Source organism: Dromiciops gliroides, chromosome 6 (genome assembly GCF_019393635.1).
Source record: "Dromiciops gliroides isolate mDroGli1 chromosome 6, mDroGli1.pri, whole genome shotgun sequence".
NCBI classification, from domain to species: Eukaryota; Metazoa; Chordata; class Mammalia; order Microbiotheria; family Microbiotheriidae; genus Dromiciops; species Dromiciops gliroides.
In genome coordinates, this window is record NC_057866.1 from 180553198 (window position 1) to 180576600 (window position 23403).

The window sequence follows — 23403 nt, forward strand, 5'->3', positions numbered from 1 at the left end:
TTTTCTTTTTAAATTTCAAGTTCCAAATTCTCTCCCAACCTCTCACACCAACAGAGAAGGCAAGCAAAATTATATCAATCATACATGTGAAATCATGAAAAAAAATCTATATTGAAAAAAAAGCCCACAAAATGAGAAAATTTTATTCCATTTTGCTCTCAGAGTTCATAAATTCTATCTCTGGAGGCAGAGAACATGTTTTCATAAGTTCTTTGGAACTGTCTTGGATCATTTTATTGATGAGAGTAACTAAATCTTTCATAGTTAATCTATGACTGTGCATAATAGTCTTCTGCTTCTTCTCACTTCACTTTGAGTCAGTTCATATAGGTCTTCCCACTGTGAGAACCAGGGCACCACCCCCCTGCCAAGAAAGACATTGTGAGATTAGCTTTTCTAAAGGTCAGCCTAGCATTTAGAAGTTACCTCTATTCATAGAACCACCTGTAAGTCATGTCAATCAATGGACCAGCCAATTAGCTTGGAGCTGTATGGTCGGACTGCCCCTCTTCAGGTCCTACAGAGAGCTTCCACTCAAGGAAACTCAGGATTGCTCTCTTTGGTTCAGAAAGAAGCTCGTGGTGGCAGAAGAAGGAGGAAGGTAGCCAGGTTTCCTAAATTTCAGAAGTTCATGTGTTTTCTCTTGGATAGCTAAGTGAAGGTGGTTTTCTCTCTCTCTTTGCTAACCCCTAATATACTTTAATAAATGTTTAAAAGCCTAAACTGTTGCTCAATTTATCAGTAAATCTTAGCTAGTCCCCCCCCCCAATTGAGGGGGGGGCAGGTAAGGACACACATTAGATTTTAAACATCACACCATGTTTTTCTGAAACCACCCCCACCCTTATCATTTCTTACAGTACAGTAGTATTCCATCACAGTCATATGCCACAACTTGTTCAGCCATTCCACAATTGATGAACAGCTCCTCATTTTCTAGTTCTTCGCCAACAAAAAAGAGTTGCTATAAATATTTTATGGGTTTCTTTATGGGCTCTTTTCCTTTTTCTTTGATCACTTTGTGATATTGACCTAGTATTGTGAGATACCAACCTAGTATTATTATTATTGCTAGGTTAAAGGACAAGCATAGTTAAAAATTGCTCTCTATAATGGTTGGACCAGTTCACTACTCCACCAGCAATTCATTATTATACCTATTTTTCCTCATCCCCTCCAGTACTATTATTTCTTATAGGTGTGAGGTAGTACTCCTGAGTTGCTTTGATTTGCATTTTTCTAATCAATAGAGGTTCAGAGCATTTTTTTCATATAACTATATATAGCTCTGATATCTTCTTCTGAAAACTGCCTTGGACCATTTATCAATTCAGGAATGGCTAGTTTTGTAAATTGGATTCAATTTTCTACATATTTGAGAAATGAGGCCTTTATCAGAGAAATTACTATAAAATTTTATTACTTTATTGTCTATGGTACCCTTTGACAAAATGTAGTTTCCCTGATTAGCTCTTTTAGTTAGGTCTGTGTTTGCTCTTGTTTTGTTTGAGATCATGATGGCTACTCCTCCCTTTTTTTGCTTTAGCAGAAGGACAATTGATTCTGTGTTAGTCCATTTTAACTCTTTGTGTGTCTTTCTGTTTCAAGTATGTCTCTTGTAAGCAAAATATTGTTGGATTATGGTTTATAATCCATTTTGCTACTCATTTCCATTTTATGGGTGAGCTCATCCCATTCACACTCTCGGTTATGATTGCTAACTGTGATATTTTTCTGTATCCAATTTTTTTCTATTTCTTCTTCTCTCTCTTTTTATCCTATTCCTGCACAAAATTCTATTTTGCTTCTAACTACTGCTTCCTTTAATATGCCTTGCCTTCTATCACCACCTGCTTTCTCTTAAACCTTCCTCTCCTATTTCCCTATTGGGTAAGATAGATTTTTCTATACAATATGCATATAATTCTTCCTTCTTTAATCCAATTCCAATGAGAGTGAGGTTAAAGTATTGTCTAACATTCCCCCCCCCTTTTCCCCTCTTTTTCCTTGTGTGTCTCTTTTATATGAGAACAATTTCCCCATTCCACCTCTCCCTTCTTTCAGTGCATCTCTCCTTCTTGCCCCTTCATTTTTTTATATCTTCCAACCTAATTGACTAACAGTCATGCCCTCTGTCTATGTACACTCTCTATAATTTCCCTAATAATGAGGAAGTTCCTAGGAATGAGATGAAATATCTTCCCATATAGGAATGTAAGTAGCTTAACCTTATTGGGTCCCTTATGATTAGTCTTTCATGTTTACCTTTTCTTGCTTCTTTTGAATCTCATGTTTGAATGTCAAATTTTATTTTAAGCTCTTTTCTTTTCATCAGGAATATTTGAAAGTCCTCTGTTTCATTAAATATAATTTTTTACCCTGAAGGATTATACACACTTTTGCTGGGTAAGTGGTTCTTGGTTGTAATCCTAGTTCCCTTCTGTTCCAGAATATTATATTCCAACCCCCACTTCTTTAAAGTGAAAGCTGCTAAATCTTGAGTGATTATGACTGTGGCTCCATGATATTTGAATTGATTCTGACTTCTTGCAGTATTTTCTCCTTGACCTGGAAGCTCTCAAATTTGGCTATAACATTCCTGGGAGTTTTCATTTGGGGATAACTTTCAGTAGGTTATCAGTTGATTCTTTCAAATTCTTTTTTACCCTCTGATCTAACACATTGAAGGCAATTTTCCTTGATAATTTCTTGAAATATGATTTCTATGTTCTTTTTTAAAACATCATTTCCTGGCAGTCCAATGATCCTTAAGTTATATCTCATTGATCTATTCTCCAAATCAACTGATTTTCCAGTGAGATACTTCACATTTTCTTTCATATTACTTTTCATTCCTTTGACTTTTGTTTTTTGTTTTTTGATGAGTTATGGAGTCATTAGCTTCCAGTTGCCCAATTCTCATTTTTAAAGAATTGTTTTCTTAGGTGAACTTTTTTATCTTCCATTTTTCTAATTTTTCTTTTTAAGGTGTTCTTTTCTTCAGTAAAATTTTGTACCTCCTCTTTTCATTTGGTCAATTCTACTTTTTAAGTATTCTTTTCTTCAGTGGATTTTTGTGTATCTTTTACTATTAAGGCAATTCTGTTTTCTAAGGTGATATTTTTTAATATGCTTTTGCTTTTTTAAAAAAGCAAACTGTTAATTCTCTTTTAATAATTTTCTTGAATGACTTTCATTGCTTTTTTCAATTTTTCCTCTACTACACTTATTTCTCTTTTAAAACTATTCCAGAAATTCTTATTAGTCCAATTAGCATGTTTTGAGGCTTTACTTGTAGTTCTTTTTGCTTTATTATTTCCTGAGTTTGCATCTTGGTCTTCCCTGCCAACATAGTAACATTTTATGGTTAATTTTTTTTGTTGGTTGCTCATTCTTACAACCTATTTCTTGACTTTAAACTTTATGTTAAAGTTGGGCTCTGCTCACCTTGGTCTAGGGAGGCACGTCCCCAAGTTTCAAGCTTTTTCATGCTGCTGTTTTCAAAGCTAGATCTTAGGGTCTGCAAGTTTTCAAGGTTTCAAAGGTGATATGATCCAGGAAGAAGTGTGGTCACTGTTCTTCTAATCTATGCTCTGGTCTTTACCTAGGAAGGGCTCCTTTCCCCCTTTAGTTGCAAGCACCTCTTGGCTCTGGAATTATGACCAGGTTCCATGTCCCCCTGCTGCTGTGAGCAATAGCACTCCTTTTGTCCCCGGAAGTGCTATGAAGCTCCTTGCTCCCTTGTGATTAACCACAAATGCTCCTCTCCACCATAGAATCTGTGACATATGAGAATAGTATTGCCAATCAACATCAGATGCACCCAATGCCAGCAAAGGATCCCCTTTAACTTCTTTCTTATCCAACCATCTTGCCTTCTCTGAGCTAAGAACTCCAGAAGCTCCTGCTGCTGTAGTAGCTACTATTGCTGACACCATGTGTATGGGCTCTGGACAGGTCTCTACCATGGTCTTATTAATGTCTCCTGTGGACCTCCTAAGTTTTCTTAGGCTAGAAAAATGTTTCACCCTGACCTTTTGGTTGGTTCTGCTACTCTAAAATTTAATTTGAAACATTATTTTAAAGTTGCTTGAAGGAGAATGTCGAGAGAGTTCAGAAAGGTTAGTGCCTATAATACACTTCTTGGCTCTAAGCCTAACTGTGATATTCCTAAAGCACAGGTCTCACCCTGCTTAAAAAGTTCCAGTGGCTCTCAATTACTTCCAAAATAAAATACAAATCCTGGGTTTAGCAATAAAAGCCTTTCCCAATATGCCTCTAGTCCACCTTTCCTGCTTATTACACATTACTGGACAGTGCATGACACACATCCAAATGGACTTACTTGTTCCTCATACTCAATATTCCATCACCCATACACATATTTGCAATGCTCTACCTCCTACCTAAAATTAAATATTTCCTAATCTCTCTGTCTTACACTTCTAAGCTTCCTTTAAAACAAATCAATTGCCATCTCCTTTCCTGTTTTCACCAGTTGAAAATTACCTTGTGTTTCCTTTCATATTTTACAATTGCTTTATGTATACATATTGTTTCCTTTAGAAGTATGTAAACTTCCTGAGGTCAGGGATAGTTTGGCTTTTGCCTTTGTATCCCCAATGCATTGTACAGTGTATGGAACATAGTTGGTCCTCAATTCATGCTTGTAAACCAATTGTTTAACTCCAGCTCCTATTGGAGTAGGGGAGGTCGAGCCCTGTGCTATGTGCTATTTGTCAAAGGAGACATAACTCCTAATTGGTGGAGATAAACTGGAGGTGAGACAGAATTGGTGACAGAACATTTAGAAAGAGTGACAAGTGGTTCTAAACACTCTTTGGAAGAGTAACATTAAGACTTTGGAAGCTACAAACTTATAAGGTAAGTTGGCTCCTCAGCATGTCCCTTATTATAATTGATCTCCCTTGAGACTTCTGTAAGAGAATGGCTCCTTGGGTGAAATTGATCCCTTTCCCTTGATTGAGCTGAGATCTTACCTTGTTCCCATTTAAATAACTCATTCACTTTTATGCATTTGGGGGTATATTATAATCATTATAACTTTTCATAAGTTTCAGTGTGCTTGGAAAAATGAATTCACTAGTTATTAGCTACATGGATAATCTTTTCTGTAACCAGCATTTAATGGAAAGACATTAAAATGGCAAGTATAAAATGATTGCTATATTTCCTTGTTAGGAACAACCAAGAAAATGACTTTTGTTTTAAATCTAAATTGTATCCATAGGCTAGCCATTTTGGGGGAAGGACAGGGTACAAATAAACAATTCTAGTCTGATATCCCTTTTGGAAATGGGTAAGGGATCCTTCTTTCTGCTTCTCTAAAAGGTAGGAATAACAGTTTATCTTAAAGAGAGGTAAGTCATGTTCTAGAGATAATTTTCCATGCCATGCAAGAGATATATGTATATATTTAGACAACCCATGTAAAGACAGTGTTAAGTGGCACAATGACAATGTCACTGTACTTGGAGTCAATGAGACCTGAGTTCAAATCTTGTAGCAGATACTTACTATATGACCTTGTCAAGTCACTTAAACATGTCATAGACTCAATTACTTCATCTGTAAAATGGAATAACAATAATACCTACCTCCCTGGGTTGTCCTAAAGACCAAATGAGATAAGTGATATAAAGTCCTTTGCAAACTTTAAAGCCTCATATAAATGCTAACTATTACATGAGTATACAAGTGAGCAGAAACACACACACACACACACACACACACACACACACATACACACACACACACACCTTACAATTGATTCATGATAATTGAATCCATTGGAGTTGATGAGACCACCCAGAGGGATAATGTAAGAAGAAGAGAGAGAAGAGGGCCTAGGGTAGATTTGTCTGGCACCGACACCCTTAAAACTGAAGAGCAAGATGGATGATAATTCAGCAAAGGAGTCTGAGGAAGAAATAGTAAAATTATAGAAGGATCAGAAGAGAACAGTGTTTTGGAAGTAAAATGAAGAGAGGGTATGGGAGGAGGGAATGGTTAATAGTAATAAAAATTTCACAGAGGTTAAGAATGATGAGGCCTGTGATAAGGGCATAGGATATAACAATTAAGAGATCATTGGTAACCATTCAAATAGCAGTTTCAGTCAAGGGATGATGTCAAAATCAAGCTGTTGAGGATTAAATGTGAGATTAGAAAATAGAGTAAAGACTACAAATCTTTTTTTCCCTAGCATTTTGGTTGTGAAAGGCCACAAAGATATAAAATAATGATTTGGGAAGAGGATAGTGTCATATTTTTCTTTTCCTTTTTATAGCAAATGTTTTTTTGGGGTTTTTTTTTTTTGGTTTTTTTAGTGAGGCAATTGGGGTTAAGTGACTTGCCCAGGGCCACACAGCTAATAAGTATTAAGTGTCTGAGGCCAGATTTGAACTCAGTTACTCCTGACTCCAGGGCCAGTACTCTATCCACTGAGCCACCTAGCTGTCCCTATTTTTTTTTTCCTTTTAAAGATAGGTTAGAGTTAGACATGTTTGTAAATAGCAAGCAAGGTACCAGTTAACAAAGAGTCTGAAGATGCAAAAGGGTGGAGGGATGATCAAAAGTACAGGCTCTTAAAGTAGACAGAAGGTTACTGGATCCAGGACAAAGTAGAGGGTTGGCCTTAGCAAGTGGGGCTACCTCTTTCCCAGAGATGGAAGCAAAGGAGGAAAAAGTCAGGGTTAGTATAGAGGGTTTCTGAGGTGTAGAGTAAGAAAAGATATGGATTGCAAGATGGATGGCCTCAATTTTCTCAGTGATGTAGGAAGTATGATAAATCATCACAATAATAAAAAGTAGAGAAGTGTGATTATATCAATAGATGTAGAAAATGCCTTCAATAAAATACAACACTCATTTATGTTTTTAAAAACTCTAAAAAGAATAGTTTGGGTAAGATTTTTTCTTAATGTGATAAAAAGCATTTAGCTGAAACAAAGAACTAACATTATTTGTAATAGAGATACATTAGCTTTCTCCCTAAGAACAGGGGTGAAGCAAGAATGCCCACTCTCACCATTATTATTTGACATAGTTCTAGAAATGGCAGCTATATCAATAAGACAAGAAAATAAATTAAAGTAATAAGCTTTGGCAAGGACACGAAAATATCTCAATTTGCAGACTAGATGATGGTTTACTTAGAAAGTCTGAGAAAATCAACTAAAGAATTAATTGAGATGATAAGCTGTGTTTGCAAAAGTAGCAGGAAAGAAAATTCAGCCACAAAAAACCATCAGCATTCCTGTATATCACTCAATAAACCCAGGAAAATAGATAGAAAATGAAATCTCATTTATTTTAACAAAATGCATTATACATATGGGAATTAACCTATGAGGGCACACACAGGACTCATAGCAATGTACCTATAAATATTTTTAAACAAATGAAAACCAAAATAATTAAGGATGTTTCTATATCCATGTTAAGTTGTGTCAATGTAACAGATAATACTCTTCAAATTAATCTATAGGTTTAATAACATCTCAATCAAAGTATCAGTAGGAACATTAATATAATTTTATTTTTGAAAACACAAAATCTACAAGGAAAAACAACACCCCCCCAAAAAAAACCATCAATATAATAACTAAAAAAATAATAAGGAAAGGAGAACTCCAGAACTCACATGAGACTGCAAAACAATAATGGTCAAAACTATTTATTATTTAATATAAAACATAAAAATAGACCAGTGAAATTAATTAATTGTAAGATGTAGAATTAAATGCTTAGTTCAGTGACATATAAATCTAAATATTATTAGAAAAAATCATCAATCAACAAAAACTAGAGAAAACTTTAGCAAGAATTAGGCTACAATCAGGGCAGCTAGGTGGTCCAGTGTATAGAGCACTGGCCCTGGAGTCAGGAGTACCTGAGTTCAAATCCGGCCTTGGACACTTAATACTTAACTAGCTGTGTGACCCTGGGCAAGTCACTTAACCCCAATTGCCTCACTAAAAAAAAAAAGAAGAAGAAGAATTAGGCTACACGAGCACCTTAAACAATATACCACAATTTAAAATGGATCAATAAGTTAATTTTTTTAAATCATGCTATTAAAAATTTTTAAAAATGGAAGAGCATTTCTTTCATAACTCTGCATTGAGGAAAAGGTTTAGCTAGCCATGTTTTAAATACCAAAAAGAATGGCAAATTTGATAATATAAACATTTTGAAAGCTTCTATACAATTGAATCACTGTATCTGTAATGAGAAAGAAAACAAGGACAAGGGGAAAACATTTGTACTAATATTGCTAATAAAAATCTAGCACCTAAAATCTACAAATAATTTTTAAGGGGCAGAGCCAAGATGGAGGAGGAGAAGCTGTGACTCCCCCAAGCTCCAAATAAACCCAATCACTCTTTACCAAATAATGCCATAAAAAACAAAAACAAAAACAAAAAAACAGAGCAGCCTAATGCACATAAGAACAGAGTGAGTCTATTTTCCAGCCAAAGACGGCAATTGGCATCACCTGCTGATCAGGCTGAGAGAGGAGCTCAGCATGTGGTCCAGACCCAGCCAGGAACAGACAGTGCTTCCAGCACCTCAGAGTCTTCAGTGCCAATGTTTTTTCTTTTTTTTCTGAGGCTCAACTCATGGACCAGTGAGGGGGTTTGGCAATTGCCCGGGGTGAAGTGGCTGCAGTCTCTGCTGGAGTTGGGTCAAGGCACCCTGGTTCTGAACCAGTGGGCCAAATTGAGTGGTAGTGGCCAAGTGGGAGAGAGGCACAGGCACACCAAGCTTCCAACCACAGAAAATCAGATTTAAATCAGACATCTGTTTCTGTGCTGAGATGAGTATGCAAAGAAAGCAGTGAACAATAGACAGCTTCTTTGGGGGAGGGGTAGAACAGAATACACCCTCAGAAAAAGATAATAACGAAGTCAAAGCTCCAATATCCAAAGCTTCCAACAAAAATATGAATTGGTTTCAGGCCATGGAAACTCTCAAAAGGGACTTTGAAGAGAAAGTAGGAGAGATAGAAGGAAGATTTAGAGAGATGGAAGGAAGAATGGAAAGAGAAATGAGAGCAATACAGGAGAGTCATGAGAAAAAAGTCAACAGCTTAAAAAGCCAAATGGGAAAGGAGACACAAAAGCTCTCTGAAGAAAATAATTTCTTAAAATTTAGGATTGAACAAATGGAAGCTAGTGACTTTATGAGAAACCAAGACACAGTAAAGCAAAACCAATTGAATAAAAAAATAGAGGGCAATATGAAATATCTCCTTGGAAAAACAGCTGACCTGGAAAATAGATCCAGGAGAGATGATTTGAAAATTATTGGACTACCTGCAAGCCATGATCAAAAAAAGAGCCTAGGCATCATCTTCCAAGAAAATATCAGGGAAAATTAGCCTGATCTTCTAGAAGGAGAAGGTAAATTAGAAATTGAAAGAATCCACCAGTCACCTCCTCAAAGAGATCCCAAAAGGAAAACTTTCAGGAATATTATAGCCAAATTCCAGAGATCCAAGGTCAAGGAGAAAATATTGCAAGAATCCAGAAAAAAGGAATTCAAATACTGTGGAGCTACAGTAAGGATAAAACAAGATCTAGCAGCATCTACATTAAAGTACAGGAGGGCATGGGATATGATATCCCAGAGGCCAAAGGAACTTGGACTACAGCCAAAAATTACCTACCCAGCAAAACTGCGTGTAATTTTTCAGGGGAAAAATGGGACTTCAATGAAAAAGAGGACTTTCAGGCATTTGTGATGAAAAGACCTGAAGTGAATAGAAAATACAGTACTCTAGAGAAGCATAAAAAGGTAAATAGGAAAAAGAAATAATGAGGGATACTAAAAGATTCAACTGTTTACTTTTGTTTACTTTTACATGGGAAGGTAATACTTCTAATTCATAAGATCTATCTCAGTATTAGAGAAGCTGAAATGAATATACTTAGACAAAGGGCACAGGTGTGGATTGAATATGAAGGGATGATATCTGTAAAGAATTTGTTTTTTGTTCATCCTTGTTTTTTTGTGGGGCAGGCAGGGTGGGGTGTATTATGTCTGGGGCTGGATGTGGGCTTGGGGACTCCTGGGTCCAGGGCTGGTGCTTTGTCCACTGTGTCACCTAGCTGACCCATGATGACATCTTCAAAGTAAAGTTAAGGAGTAAGAGGAATGAACTGGGATAAAGGGAAAGGGAGAGGTGGATTGGGGGAAGGTAGTTCACATAAAAGAAACAAGAAAAAGCTTATGGAGTAGAGGAGAAGATGTGGAAGGAGCGGGGGAGTGAGTGAGCCTTACTCTCATCAGAATTGACTCAAAGAGGGAATAACATACACACTCAAGAGGGTATAGTAATATATCTTGCCCTGTGGGAAAGCAGGAGGGGAAGGAGATGGGGGGGGTGGGTGGGGAGAGAGAGGCAATGGAAGAAAGGACAGATTGGGGGAGGAGGCAGTAAAAAGCAAAACACTTTCGAGGAGGAATAGGGTGAAAGAAGATAGAAAGTAGAGTAAATATCAAGGGGAGAAAATAAGATGTAGGGTAATACAGTTAACAATAGTAACTGTGAAATAAATGATGAGCAGGACGCTATCAGAAGGACATATAAAAATGCAAACCATGAATAGAGGTAGAACTGATGGTGTCTGAATATAGATTGAAGTGTAATTGTATTTGTTAGCTCTTCTTTCTTTCTTTTTTTTTTTTTTGGTTTTTTGATGAGGCAATTGGGGTTAAGTGACTTGCCCAGGGTCACACAGCTAGTAAGTGTCAAGGGTCTGAGGCCGGATTTGAACTCAGGTCCTCTTGAATCCAGGGCCAGTGCTTTTCCAATAACCAAATCAAACAATATGAAGAGAGAGAATATCTTAGATTTCATTGGTTTGCTGAGTTCTTAGAATAATTTTTAAATAGTCTTTTGTGTAATTTTGATAATTTTGTTAATTCCTGGAAAGAATTAAGGAAGTTTTACACTATAATTTTAGTTGCATGAATACAGAAAAACCGACAGACATGATAGAAATGAAATATCTTGGCAAAGGGAGAATGAGAGTGAGAGGAAAATTGATAAAAACTAATGGGTTGCAAATTTGGGTGACTTGACAAAGAGATGATGTACTCAAAAGAGGAAAAGGGAAGGGAACAAGTGTTTTGTTCTTGTTTTTGTTTTTGTATGGGGCAATGGGGTTTAAGTGACTTGCTCAGGGTCATACAGCTAGCAAATGTTAAGTAGCACTATTTATAATAGAAAAAAACTGGAAACAAACTGGAAAAGCTATTTAAAGTTGTGTTAAGATCAATTTTGTAGGAAACTTTCCAGCTGATTACCAGTATCTGAAACACCTGAGAGACTTTACATTCACACTTGAAACTCTACAGCTGAAACTTGTTAGTTGATCATCACCATCCACAGCTGAAAGACTTTTACTCCACAACTACACCCAGAGGACATCCCAAGAACCATCTGAGATAAGACTTTCAAAAGACATAAATGGACTTTTTCCTGGTTTTCTTTTTCCCCATTGCATATACTATTTATAATGTCCATTTACTAAAGGGGAGTGCCCCCTTTAGTTTTTCTTTGTTTGTAATGTCCACCTGCTAAAGGGGAGTGCCCCCTTTAGGTTCTGTCAATATATTGCTCAATCTCTTTTCATTCTTTTCATTCCCTTTACTTTGTTAGTCATAAGTATCTGTAATGTTATTGCTTCATGTAAGGAAATGATGTTTCTTCATGAAGCACAGGGGGGAGTGTGAGAACCAGGGCACCACCCCCTGTTGAGAAAGCATGAGGTGACCTTTCTGAAATTTTGAAGGTCAGGCTGGTGTCCCAGAAGTTCATGGACTGCCTGTAAATCATGTCTACCAGCCAATTAGCTTGGAACTGTCTGTCAAGACCACCCCTCTATTGGTTTGGCAGGGGGCTCCCAGTAGACTGAGTGGGGATTCAGTCTCTTGGATAGCTAGGTGAAAGCAGCTTTCTCTCTCTTTGCTAATTCCTAATATACTTTAATAAGTGGTTGAAAGCCTAAACTTTTACTGAATTTATAAGTAAACAGCTAGTTCTACCCCCAACAATGGGGGGCAGGTAAGGACACACACAGGTTTTAAACATCAATACACACACACACACACGCACACACACACATGTGTGTGTGCGTGTGTGTGTGTGTGTGTGTGTATATGAAGAGGCAAAGACATATAGATACAATTTTAGCACTGCTTATTTCAATATGCATCTACATATGTGTACAATACATATGTATCTATACTATATATGGATATTGAAAGAAGAGACAAAATGCTAAAAGAAAATAGAAGAAAATGCACTAAACTAATAGCAACAAGGGCTCTGGAACAAAACTATTGATTTAATCAAAATACATCAAAGGGGGCAGCTAGGTGGTGCAATGGATAGAGCACTGACCCTAGAGTCAGGAGTACCTGAGTTCAAATCTGGCCTCAGACACTTAACACTTACTAGCTGTGTGACCCTGGGCAAGTCACTTAACCCCAATTGCCTCACTAAAAAAAAAAATCAAAGAAGATTATAATCAGGAAGAAATAACGAATGAAAAATATATAAGTAAAATTATGAAGAGGTGAAATAGGCCTCTGAATATGACTGAAGAATGACAAAATAGGACGATAATGAAATCAATATTTCAGAAATATTTATAAAAATATAACCATAACAATTATGGTAATGAAAAGGAAACAACTGGAGAATGGAACAATGGATGGGGAAAAAATAGATCCAGACAACTATTTGACTGGGAAATTATTTGAAAGCAATGTAGACCAAAAACAAACAAACAAACAAAAAAACCCCACAGATATATAAAGCAGATGCAAGGGGGGAAAAACCCTGCATTTATGGACTTAGGAAAACCTGAAGAGTCTACCCACTATATTTTTTATAGTATTGTACAAGAAAAAAAATTCTTTAAAATATTGATTATAAGAGAATGATTTCAAACTTATAGAATTCTTGGTATGTAATTAGGGAAGAACTTTCAAAATTCAATATAGCCATCACTGTTAAGCTTCTTGACTGCAATGAGAAGTTGGTCTTTCAAGCAGCAAAAAATAAAGGGGTAACATATGCAAAGATATTTATTCAATTTCATGATGTGCTGTATGAGAATTTTTTAAACCTGAAAAAAATGTAACATTATTTACCAAAATGTCAGAAATATATGATGACCCTAAATCAGCTTTCTGGCCAAAAATAAGCATTCTTTTAGAAGTCCAAAGGTGAAAAAAATTTTAAAAGTCCAAAGGTGGATATTTTAAGAATGAGATAAATTTGAGAAATGGAGAGAAGAGTCATATTCAGAACAGTTTCTGATTTGCAAAATGAACAAGAACAAAAAAGTCTCCAGAACAGGATTTGGCCATCAAGATAAATTCTTTAATCAACAAAAGCTTTAGAACAGCTATCTCGAAGCAATCACCATAGGGGGATTAGAAACAACAGTAGCATTATTTTGATTAACTATGGAATGGCATAGTCAGGCTTGATGGGAAAGCTGAAAAGAATGAGTTGATTATTAGTATTATTGATAAAGAGAGGGAGGGGAAAAAACCAGAAATAAATATAGAGGTGAGGGAAAGACAAAGGACAATAAAGAGGTGAGATGGAGTTAAACCTCTATCCTAATCATGTAGGTGAAGAAATTTTTCATGACATTTATAACATTAATAGTGTAAAATATACGAATCATATTAAGCACTGTTGATTCCTGTGTTTGCCTGTGTGTTAGCATTATAAATGAAATAAAGAAGAATGCATTCCCTGAGGACAAAATTAATAATTTAATGAAGAATATAGAAGGTAAATAAAATGTATCAACCACAGTCATGTATGTAAATTGTACCATGATTAAAGTTAGCATTGACAGAGAATAACAATATTTAATATCTATGTATATAATGACATAGCAAGGAAATTTATTAAGGAAAAATTAACTGACTTGCTGAAGAAATTATATAGAAAAATCAATTGTACTGAGAGATTTATATGCTCCTTCAAAAGAATATGATAAATCAAGCAAAAAATATAAACAAGAAAGAAATTACAGATGTTTTGAAAAAAAGAGTTTTGAAAAAATTGAATTTTATAGGTACATGGAATAAAAAAATGGTAAAAGGAAGAAATATATTCTTGTACCTAGAACACATAAAATTTAGCATATTTTATGGTACAAATATTCAATTCTAAAATTTATAGATCATACTGCAATAAAATATTAATTAATTAGGAAAATATGATCAAAAGAAGCAATACTATTCAAGAACTGAAAAATGACTTCTTGATGGTATCTGGATTATACAAAAACATTATATTAAAGATAACTATGAATTTAATGTAATGCAATGTATTTGATACAGCACTCAAAAGCAAATTTTTAATTGGAAGGGCTTATGTTAAAAGAGAGAAAGAAAAGTTTAATAAGCTGATTTTATAGTTAAAGAAATTAGAACAAACAAGTCAATACATGAGAAGCAAGCACAATGAAGGAAAATGATAAAAATAAGAGAAATCAATAAAACAGCATGAAAGAACAATGTAATTGATGAATAAAGCAGAGACACTTTAAAAAAATAAAATGAACTATTAGCAAATTTAATGAAGAAGAGAAGAGAAAATCAAATGACAAAATTAAAAAATGAGGAATGGTAAATAACAATGAATTAAAAAGAAATAAAGGAAACAGAGTCTATTGCATTCAGTTATATTCTTAGAAAATTGAGAATATAAAAGAAATAAAGGAATGCTTTGACAATCTTGTAGATATATTATCTCTTTCACGTGGATACTCTCTCCAAAGGGACAGATCACAAACCATCCATGCCTTCTTATCCTGGGTATCTCTTTTTTCATATTTTCCTATGAGTCCTCCACAAAGAATCTGCCGCACATATTCTCTAAGTATCCTGACATTATATTGATACTAATGAAGCTCTTGGGCTATCAGTTATACCTCATTACTGATACAAGACTGGTTCACCTTCTTTTCCTGATTAAGTGATTTTTAGTGTCATCTATCCTATTTTCCACCGGTCTGGCACTACTGCTAAAGTCACACAAATCTGATGTCAATATTTTATGTTTCCTTGTTTCACTGGCTGCTAGAGCCAAAAAATGCACCACCAAACCAGTGGTCTATTGACCTTTGGGTTATCTGGTGGGGAGCTTTGGTGATGGTAAGAAATGGTCTTAATAAACTGATTTGTTTGCATCTTTGTTACAGGTGAGGGTTGGGGGGGAGGAGGTAGCTGATGTAAAAAAGGATCAGATGAATAAAACATTTTTGAAGAAAAACAATAATAGCTTTACATATTGCTTTAAGATTTTCAAAGTGCTTTAGAGATGTTAAGGAACCAATAAGCAAATGGACAGTTTAGACAAGACTGAAGGCCAAATGTTTTAATGCAGCCAAGAGTACAAACTGTTTTAAAACAAGTTGAGTATCACTTAGGAAGAATTCAACTTTTCAAAAATACTATGGATTTATAACTTGCTGAGGAAATTGCCTCTGGCACTAATATTATTGCTTGCCCTTACCATCATGGCATGGAAGCAGAAAAAATTGGGCTCAGATCCTGCCTCTGACACATACTAGTTCTGTTAACATGAGCAGTTCTTGAACTTCTCATTGCCCCAGGCAACCAGCTTAGATTGTAAGTTGTACATTGGCTGTTTGCTCTGTATCAGGGGAGGGAGTTTACACACTGGGAGATGTCTACATTAAAGCAATCAAGGGTCAAGAATCTAATTTCTTAATTTTACAAATGAGGAAACTGAGGACCAGAGCAATGAAATAACTTGCCCAAGTTCACATAGCCAATTAGCAGATCATGGACTGGAATGCATATTTCTGAGTCCTACTCTCCTTCCTCACTCCACTGCCATGCCTCAGCTTCTTTCCTTGGGTGAATCAGTGGGTTTTTTTCTGTCTGTACTCCATCTGCTGATGCAGATAGCAAATGCTAGAATGGGAAATGTACCAGATCTGGAGTCTTAGAATGTGGATTGAAAGCCTAGATTTGTCACTTAATATTGATGTGACCTTAAGCAAGATCCCTAATTTCCCTTGGGTCTCAATTTCCTCATCTGTCAAAGAAGGGAATTAGATGACGTCAAAGAAAGGCTCTTTGCACCTCTAAACTTTTCTATGCTTTCTTTTCCTATGTGACAATCTGATGTTATTCTGCAAATCTCCCAAACATGACCACATACGAACTTGAAGGCTCCATTCAACTTTATTTTCCAGTATTACCCAACATGCTTCATCTGCAATAATCATACAAGTTTCTCCTACTCCACCCCAACTTCATCTCACAAAAATGCTATCCTAACTCGGGCCTTCATGCAGCCATACTAGGTTCCTTTCCCCTCCCCCCCCCCTTAGTAAGACATTACATCTATCATAATCCTGTCTGTCTTTTGGAAATACAATCCAGATACTACCTCTTGCATGAAGTCTTTCCTCCAATGTTCCAGCCTTCACTAACTCCTCCTTTCTTCCTGTCTCCTACAATGTCTGTACTGTTCACCTTATGATTTAGCTACTATTTAAAGAGTATTCTATAATTATTCACAGTTGTTTCATTCATGTATGAAGGGGGCGCAGGGAATAAGCATTTGTATGGTATCTACTATGTGCCGAGGGTAAGCTAGGTGGCTCTAGAGTCTGGAAGACCAGAGTTCAAATCCACCCTCAGACACTAGCTGTTTGACCCTGGGCAACTCACTTAAACCTGTGTAACTTCTTTTCCTCATCTATAAAATGAACTAAAGTACCAAAAAAAAAAAAAAAGAGCTAAAAAAGAAAATGGTAAATCACTCCAGTATCTTTGCCAAGAAAACGCCAAATGGGGTCATGAAGAGTTGGACATGACTCAACAATAACTATGTGCCCAGACCCATGCTAAGTGATTTGTGAATATAAGCTCATTTGATCCTGACAACAACTTTATGTGGTAGCAGTAATAGGCCTCCAACAGTCAAGGATGACCATGGATCAGCACCTTGAAGAGTCACAGGTCACAGTGTGGCTGTGCAGTCCGATACAGGAGCCGCAGCTCCTTAGTGACTTATAACCGGTAACTGCCGCATCTCGTGTTGTATCTACCCCATGAGGAGTAGCTGGAGTGTCCTCTCCAGGGTGCTTGCCTGGGCAGATCAATATGGAAAACAAGCTGTTGCCCATGCAGCAGGTTTTTCCTCTCCGTGACATTGGTGGATCCAAACAAGAGGCAGAGCCAATACAGTTTGGCACCAGTGCCACCACAGGACTTGCCAGAGGGATGTGATGTCCAACATCCAATTGCCTAAGGGACTCCGGACACCTGATTTTTCCTCAGGGTTAACTCCCCAAGCCTTTCCCATATATGCATATAGCTGCAAGGCAGCAGAGGACCTTATGTGGTAAAGGCAGTTATTATTCTCATTTTACGGGTGAGGAAACTGAGGCAAATAGAGGGTAAGTTACTGAGGATGAATTTTAACTCAGATCTTCCTTATTCCAGGCACCACCTAGATGCCTCTAGAATCTCACCAACTAGACTTAATGATTGTACAATAGATTGTCATCATGAAAAATGTTTTAAAAAATTTATTAAGTGGTTATTGTGTACCAAGGATTGCGCTAAATTCCAGGTCAATCTCTGCTGACAAGAAACTCACATTCTCTTTGGAGGGCTACAGATTGGATGGAGGGGTCCAGAGGTTCTATCTAAGAACAGAGCCACAGAGCAAGTGACAAAGCCCTGTCCCCTTCCTCAGAGTTCATTGACATATCAAGTGGCAGTGCCTGAGGGTTTAGAGGGTGTGGTGGCAGGGTAGTTAGTACTATCTAGGGAGCCCAAGGTATAGAAAATGGTGAGACTCAATGGATCACTATTTCTGGGCAGTTGGTAAGGACCACTGACTCCCTGTTTATACAAGTGGTGTGAGTGACCATATTTATTAAGTTGTTGGGGGAAGGGGCTTGAAGGTCCCAACCCACCATTGTTGGAAAGAAGGGAGTACGAACTTTATGTTCCCTCCCACAGGTGAGTAAAGAGAAGGATGAGTGTCCCCCAAGGAGAGATAAATAGGGGGAAAGGGATTTTCACAGTGCCTGGAATTCCTTCTGGAATGAATGGATGGGATATGGATTTAGCCCCAGGTAAATTGAGTCCTGTTTCCTGCTATAATAATGTCATTTGAATTTGAGAACTATAAAATTATTAATGTATGGTAAGGAAAGATAGAGATTCATTTAACGCTACTAATAACTACACAATGGCTTTAATGTACAATTTCAGTTCTGCAAAATAGATCATAAGGAATTAGGAAAGTTTAAAAAAAAGGATATTAATGATATACAAGGACCATCACTCTAAGGCAGCTATGAAATTATTAAAACTTCCTTGCCAGAAAGGACAAGGATTGATGGTCTTAGAGCACATGATGAACAGGTCAAAAGCCTACTGAAATGAAGGAATAAGAATTTTGTAAGTGCTTACCTGGTGCCAAAGACTATTAATATGGGACATATAAAGACAAAAAAGCAAGGGAATACTTTGGAGCAGACGTCACTTCATCAAACAATGGTCAGGCTTATAAAAGGTAAACACACGTGATTTTGTTGAATGTAAGAAAAGGGAATTACTTCAAAATAACCTTTTGAAACAGTAAGTAAAGAACCAAGAATGGAATTAAGAGGCCCTTCATGGGTAACATCCACAGGAACTCCTCCAACAATAGATCTACAAAGACGTGTCAAATGAATAGCTGTGTTATGTGGATTTGTTAACAAAACAGATGGGCTGTTGATGACAATTCAGGATGAGGTCATTGACATTAGCAATGACAGAAAGTGCCATAAGGAGATCAGGATCATTGCTAAATGCAGATCTCCTTATACAAGGAGATGCCAAAAAAAAAAAAAAAAGCAACTGTGCAAAACTTTACTACAGGTTACAAGGATTTAGCTCCTACTGAATACCTGGAAGTACATTATCCTGAATTGATTACAAATCCCCCTTCTGCAAATACAGACCTCAGAATATCCCTGAGAATTCTCCAGATAAATTGTATTGGAACCCGTGTATTAGCCCAGGCAAAATTGTTGCAATACGTGAAGGGAATAAGCATTTTTATAGCACCTACTATGTGTCAGGCAATGTGATAAGTGCTTAATAGCCCCAACAAAACATTGATCTATAATAACTTAAGAGAGAAGAAGTATAGGGATAAAATTATGTTTATCTGCTCCTATAAATGTTATTAGTCCAGGGAATGTGATTTTCAAGTTCATAATAAACTTCTGATTTCTGTTTCTTTAATGAGGAAAGGAAGACCCAAGGTCTATATCTAATGCTTGACTCCCTTACCACCAAATACCAGTTTCACCATGAACACAAATAGAAATTAGCAAAGAAACCACTTTATACAAGTTGATAGCAAAACAGACATCAGAGAAAGTATACATAGAATATATACCACACAGTACAGTTAAGAAACTTCCATTGGGAGGAGACAACTCAGCTCAACCAATTAGAGATTTCCTAGATCTCACCCAAGGAGAAGTTCTTTGGTTTTTCTAGTGGATCAAGTTGGGGTAGGAACATTATAGAGACTGCCAGATCCACTTATGTTGACTTCTTTCCAGAGTCTTTTCCTTCCTGAATGGAATTGGGCATTGTCCATCTTTTCTCTCAAAGGTGGAAACTAGAAGTGTCCAAGCAACTGCAGATGTAGAAGATTGAAGAAACTGGATGAGCCTGGTGCTTTTCTCTCTCCCACTCTCATCAATCCTACCTTATTATTCCTCATGAAGACTCAGGGCATTCTTTGCCAATGAGAAACGAACCTCCTGCAAAAGGCTTTGGGTTACACACACACCCCTAAACCCCTGTTTGAGGGACGTGCATTCCTGGGAATTTCTCAGCCTTCTTCATTCCTAGACTTTTCTTTTCCTCAAAGATTCACCCTCCTGAGCTGCTTCAACTTTACTAATCACTTGAGGATAGGGATTGGGCTTGGAAGATAAATGGTTCTTGAAAGGATCAAAGGGGCTTGTCTGCCTGTCCTGAATCATAAAAGTGAAGATGACTACATACTGCATTGAGAAAACTAGCATTTTCATACTCTCAAGGTAGAACATATTTCAATAATCTGGGAGAAAAAAAAAATAATGGAGTAGGAGTGAGGAAACTTAAGTTTTAGTCCCTGCTCTTAGATTAACTCTGAGTCTCCATTTCATTCTTTATAAAATGAAGTGGTCATTCAGGGTGGTCTCTAAGGTCCCTCACAGCAGAGATGTCAAACTCCTGGGCAGTTTGGGGCCTGAAAAAATTCCCAGTGCAGCCTGAAACAAATTAAACATATAATTGAGAAAAGCTTAACAAAATAAATAAAAATGCAATCCAACATAGATAATGTTAATTTGTGGTTTCCTAAGTGAATATTTGGTTGGCAGGGATTCTTTCTCTTTGAGTTTAACACCACTGTCTTACAGCTCTAAAAACCCGCTAGTCTGTTAGATTTGGGTTCATTTGAATTTCACCTCAGAACAACCTCAATTTCATAATAGTTGAATTGTCTTCCTCTGTAACCATGGACAAGTCTTTTATACTTTCTGGGTTCTCAGTTTCCTCCACTATGAATATCAAGGTTTTGGACTGGATAAACCCTAACATCCTTTCCAGCTTTACCATGATATTTTTGGTGGGGCTAGACTGCTTGCTTAAAGCCCTCTCCCTCAAATCATCAGTTACAACTCCATTGAAACCCACCAGCAATTAAGTTTCCTGGATGCCAAATGTCATGAAACAAGTGACATTAGCACCTAGTTTTCAAAAATAATTAAGTTGGATGGTAAGCTACCAAATAGCTCGATTCATCTGGGGGTAGACAGTGAGGGGGTAGCCTCCTCAATATGGTGACATCTGGCTTACCCCTCCCCAGGCACTCCCCCGAAATGAGGGGGGCTTCTGTGCTACTTGCTTACATTTAAGAAAGGGACTTATGCTGGCCGTCTCTCAATTTCCCAGCAGGCTGTGCTCAGGACCACTCTGTCATATGAATTATTTTCTCCTTCCTGCTCTCAGCCCCACTTATTGGCGTCTTTTTAATTGTTGTCTTCCCTCTTAAAATATAAGCTTCTTGAAGGTAAAGACTATCTTTCCTTTTACTTATTTTTGTATTCTTGGCACTTAGCACAGTGCTTCTCACGTACTTTAGTGCTTAATAAATGCTTGATAATTATCTGACTCACTAACTCAGGTTGTGGACCCTGTTTCAAAAACGCCCACTTAATGCTCTGCGTAGGATAAATGGTCATTTACTGAGAGAAAACAAAAGTCAGAGGAAGGCGCAACCTAAGCACAATTTCTCCTTTTAGAAAAAAGATCAGCTCTTGCAACAAAAAAGATGCTCAACTGAGTAAAAAGTTGTACCTAGCTGATATAATAGATAGCATATGAAGCATCAAGTCAGGGGAGATTTGAGTTCAAATCCTGTCTCAGAAATATTAGTTGTGTGGTACTGGGCCAATAACCACCTCTCTCAGACTCAGTTTCCTCATTTAATAAACCAATAATAAAAAATAATGATGGTGGTGATGATGATGGTGGTGGTGGCAGTGCTGCTCCTAAATGAGATAACATGTTAAGTATTTTGTAAACCTTAAGGTGCCACAGAAATGCTAGCTATTAAAATAGTATTATTATTGTTGTTGTTGTTGTTATCATTATCGTTATCCTAAACCTATGAGTTATTTTTAGTACTTAGTTTTCCCTCATTTTTGATTTCCAGTCAGTTGTCAAGTCCTTTCAATTCTACACTCCCTGAAATCATTCCTTTACTTTTCCATTCTCACTATAACCACTCAGGCTTAGTCTTTAGTCTTTCTTTCTTTCTTTTTTTTTTTTTTTGCAGGGCAGTGAGAGTTAAGTGACTTGCCCAGGGTCACACAGCTAGTAAGTGGAAAGTGTCTGAGGTCGAATTTGAACTAAGGTCCTCCTGAATCCAGGGCCAGTGCTTTATGCACTGCACCACCTAGCAACCCCAGGCTTACTCTTTCTTTACCACTCCCTGGACAACTGTAATCAACTACTAAATTGTCCTTCCCTTTACACTCTAGTCATTACCTGCCCGACCCTCAGGATTCATTATTGTCTATGTAACCTTAAGAAAGCCCCATCTTCTTTGGGCCTCAGTTTCTACATTCCTAAAATGAAGACATTGGATAACATGACTTCTGTGGTCCTTCATAGTCCTCATAATACCATACACCTGCTGGATAAGTCATCTTAATGTTCAGCTCTGTTCATTATACTCCTCTACAAAAAAGCTTTTAATGCCTCCATATTGACTGTGAAATAAAGTCCAAACTACTTAGCTTCTCATTCAGAGCTCTTAATGCTGTTGGCCAAATTTACTTTTCCAGACTGATTTCCTGCTACTTCCCTATTCATACAGTCTACACGCCAGCCAACCAAGACTGTTATGCATTCTTCAAAACCACCTTGAGATTTCCCTCCTTTGTGCCTTTGTTCATATCATTTTGTAAATGTCTAATCCAAATTTCACTGATTGAAATACCCCCAGCCTTTAAGTTCCAATTTAAATTTCCCTTCTTGATCACACATTCTCTGAACCTCCCTCTATTTAACTAGCTGTGGAGTCTAATTTTTCAGTGTTCTCTCCCTTCATTAAATGTTGTCTCTCTGTTAATCTATGTGCTATTCTTTCTATTGTATACAATTATTTGTGCATGTGTCTTATCCCTGCTTCTATATTAAGCTTAAAAAAATCAGGAACAGTGTTTTACTCACCATTGCATTCCCCGACCCATCTAGCATAGTATCCTACATGCAGAAGTAGCTCAGACCATTTTTGTTAACCGACTGAATGACTCTAAGATTATATCTCAGCAAAAAGGAATTTGTTGTTAAAAGTATTAGCATTCTTAGCATAATGGTTAATGAAGGAAAAAACCAATGATTAACACTCTTTTTTGAATAGTGCTTGAAGTTCTTCATATAAGCATGAATTTTTTGAGTTGCAATTGCTGTCACCTGTTTTAAGACACTTAATGTACTTCTCTATGTGATAAAGAATGAGTTTTACACCCTAAATTTCGACAGCTATCATGATGGAATAACAACTTAATCGTGGTGTCAGAATTCAAAGTGATAGATATCTACCCACCTTCTATGGCATTTCATATGACCAACAATGAAAACACACATTTAGGTGACAGCACGGCAAATGATTTGGGTGTAATTTTGCAGATAAAGGTACATTTATCAAGTTCACGAGTACGTTAACATAGTAGCTCTTTTGCACCCACCACCTATTTATGTATGAATCATTTGTAATAAGAAAGTTGT